Below are 3375 nucleotides of genomic sequence, written 5' to 3' on the forward strand. Positions count from 1 at the left end.
CCGCCTTCTTTCAAATGTATATCACTGGACTAAAACAATACACAAAAGAAGTAGCAAGAAATTAGTAAGCCTATGAAAGCTACTATTAGTAATCTCTATAAATAACTATACAAAACATAAGATAACAAAACACAGGCACACACAACAGTAATAAGTAAAACCATAGCCAGGGATGCTCACATTACACAGACACTCTAACCTGTAAACCCCGGACCACACCCTCTAGAACTAATGTCTTGCTAGGCAATAATGTATTAGCAAAGTTGATGGATCAAAATGACTGCTAATAATGAAAAATATTAGTCCTGAGAAGAAATTCCCTTCACCTGGCGGCTCCTTCTCTCAACTGGTATTTTTAGCAAAAAGCTTTCCTGAACATGATAAATCTGTTTGCTACCTTGTAAATGATCATGTTAAAAAAATGAGTCATTAGCAATACAAAACACATATTGGTTGATTGACGAGAAACGAGAAACACTTATGAACCGCAAACAAACGACAACCACTGAACATCAGGTTCCTGACTTATGACAGGTGCAAACAAATGCAACGGGAGTATACTGATTTGTTTGCACCTGTCATAAGTCAGGAAACTGATGTTCAGTGGCTGTCGTTTGTTGGCGGTTCATAAGTGTTTCTCGTTTCTCGTTTTTTAAATAGATTAGACCATTGGTTTCCTGTTTGAATGGTTTTACACTAGTCATTTTTGGGGCCCTTTATAGCTAGCTGTTCGGTGTGAGCCAAGGCTCCGTGTTGAAGGCCGTACTTTGACCTATAATGGTTTACTTTCACAGATTGTGACTTGGATGGAGAGTTGTCTCATTGGCACTTATACCGCATATCTATGTTAAAAAATGTGTCATTAGCAATACAAAACACATATTGGTTTATTGAAGGCTGTTATGAGTATACTCTGTATTGTATTAGAACTAAGCGCTGAGTCAGATTTTAAATGTTTAATGCTTAAATGTAGAAGACTGATTTCCGAACCGACGACTCGTTCATCTTCAACTTCTGACTATCGCATACATGGTGGAGAAGCAGCAACTACTTATTTGAAAGTCTTTACCCAGCTGGGGACCTCCGAAACACTGATGCAGTTACAAACATCGGTGAAAGTTCAAAGTTCATCATTCTATCAAAATTCGTATAGAATGAAACATGCATTTTCTGTCGTTCTTGGTCAACATGATGGGGAGAGAGGTCCATCTATTTTCAAAATTTGGTTTGCGACTGATCTAGCTTTTACAGAGAAAACTTACCTCCAAGTATATGTAACGTCACACTTGCAAATTCATGCCCAATGTTATTGCTAGCCCGACAAGTATATGTTTTCTCGACAAAAGTGACATTGGAAATTGTCAATGTAATGTTAGCTTTTCCATTGTCTGTAGTTGCTTCAGTATCTACTGTGTACGATCCACCGGAAGTTATATCAGTCAATCCTGTCGATGTGTTGAGACACCAGCTGAATGTCGTAATGGCAGGGTGTGCAGCAATAAGGCAATGTATTATAATATTGCCACCATAAATAATACTGGAGTTTTCATTAGGAATCCTGATAGAGGGAACTAAAGTTAAAAAATAATGAATATGTATACAAGTTCTGTATTTGTGAAAAAAAGAAGATAAGAAAATACCAAGAGGCAACCAAAAACCGTAAGTCTAAGAAAACGAAAGAACACCATCAATACATTTTTCTAAGACCGGTGTAGTTTATATTTTGCTGATATAACCCGCAGCTGTGTTCTTCTATGTAAAGTTTTAGAGTGAATAGAATCTAGTTATTGTTCCACTCTCATACCGGTGCTATAGATCACTTTTAACTTGGTTATATATGGCATATAACAATCTTGTGTCATGAATTAACTGTCTTCACTACTGTAAAGAATCATGGGCAAAGCATTACTGTCATTTTAGATGCATAAAAATAATTCGTTTGTGCTTGTTCACCCCTCGAAGAGATTTGTGAATTTCTATTTGTGAATTAATGTTATGTTTGGAAACCACTAAAAAAATAAAATATCGCGAGCAACAAAACCAAAGAACAAACAATTGATTTTTGTTTTATTTCAGAGCTTGACATGTTGTATAGACACTATTTTAACCTCTAGATGACATGTTGTATAGACACTATGATGAACTCTAGATGACATGTTGTATTGATACAATGTTGACCTCTAGATGACATTTTGTATTGACACTATGTTGACCTCTAGATGACACATTGTATAGACACTATGATGAACTCTAGATGACATGTTATATAGACACTATGTTGAACTCTAGATGACATGTTGTATAGATACTATGTTGACCTCTAGATGACATTTTGTATAGACACTATGTTGACCTCTAGATGACATGTTGTATAGACACTATTTTGAACTCTAAATGACATGCTGTATTGACACAATGTTGACCTCTAGATGACATGTTGTATTGACACTATGTTGACCTCTAGATGAAATGTTGTATAGACACTATTTTGATCTCTAGATGGCATGTTATATAGACACTATGTTGAACTCTAGATGACATGTTGTATTGACACTATGTTTACCTCTAGATGAAATGTTGTATAGACACTATGTTGATCTCTAGATGACATGTTATATAGACACTATGTTGAACTCTAGATGACATGTTGTATTGACACTATGTTGACCTCTAGATGACATGTTGTATAGACACTATGTTGACCTCTAGATGACATATTGTATAGACACTATGTTGACCTCTAGATGACATGTTGTATAGACACTATGTTGAACTCTAGATGACATGTTGTATAGATACAATGTTGACCTCTAGATGACATGTTGTATTGACACTATGTTGACCTTCCAGATGACATGTTGCATAGACACTATGTTGACCTCTAGATGACATGTTATATAGACACTATGTTGAACTCTAGATGACATGTTGTATTGACACTATGTTGACCTCTAGATGACATGTTGTATAGACACTATGTTGACCTCTAGATGACATATTGTATAGACACTATGTTGACCTCTAGATGACATGTTGTATAGACACTATGTTGACCTCTAGATGACATGTTGTATTGACCATTTGTTGACCTTCCAGATGTCATGTTGTATAGACACTATGTTGACCTCTAGATGACATGTTATATAGACACTATGTTGAACTCTAGATGACATGTTGTATTGACAATATGTTGACCTCTAGATGACATGTTGTATAGACACTATGTTGACCTCTAGATGACATATTGTATAGACACTATGTTGACCTCTAGATGACATGTTGTATAGACACTATGTTGACCTCTAGATGACATGTTGTATAGACCCTATGTTGACCTCTAGATGACATTTTGTATAGACACTTTATTGACCTCTA

The sequence above is a fragment of the Mytilus californianus genome, unplaced genomic scaffold (genome assembly GCF_021869535.1).
Source record: "Mytilus californianus isolate M0D057914Y unplaced genomic scaffold, xbMytCali1.0.p SCAF_30, whole genome shotgun sequence".
Lineage (NCBI taxonomy): Eukaryota > Metazoa > Mollusca > Bivalvia > Mytilida > Mytilidae > Mytilus > Mytilus californianus.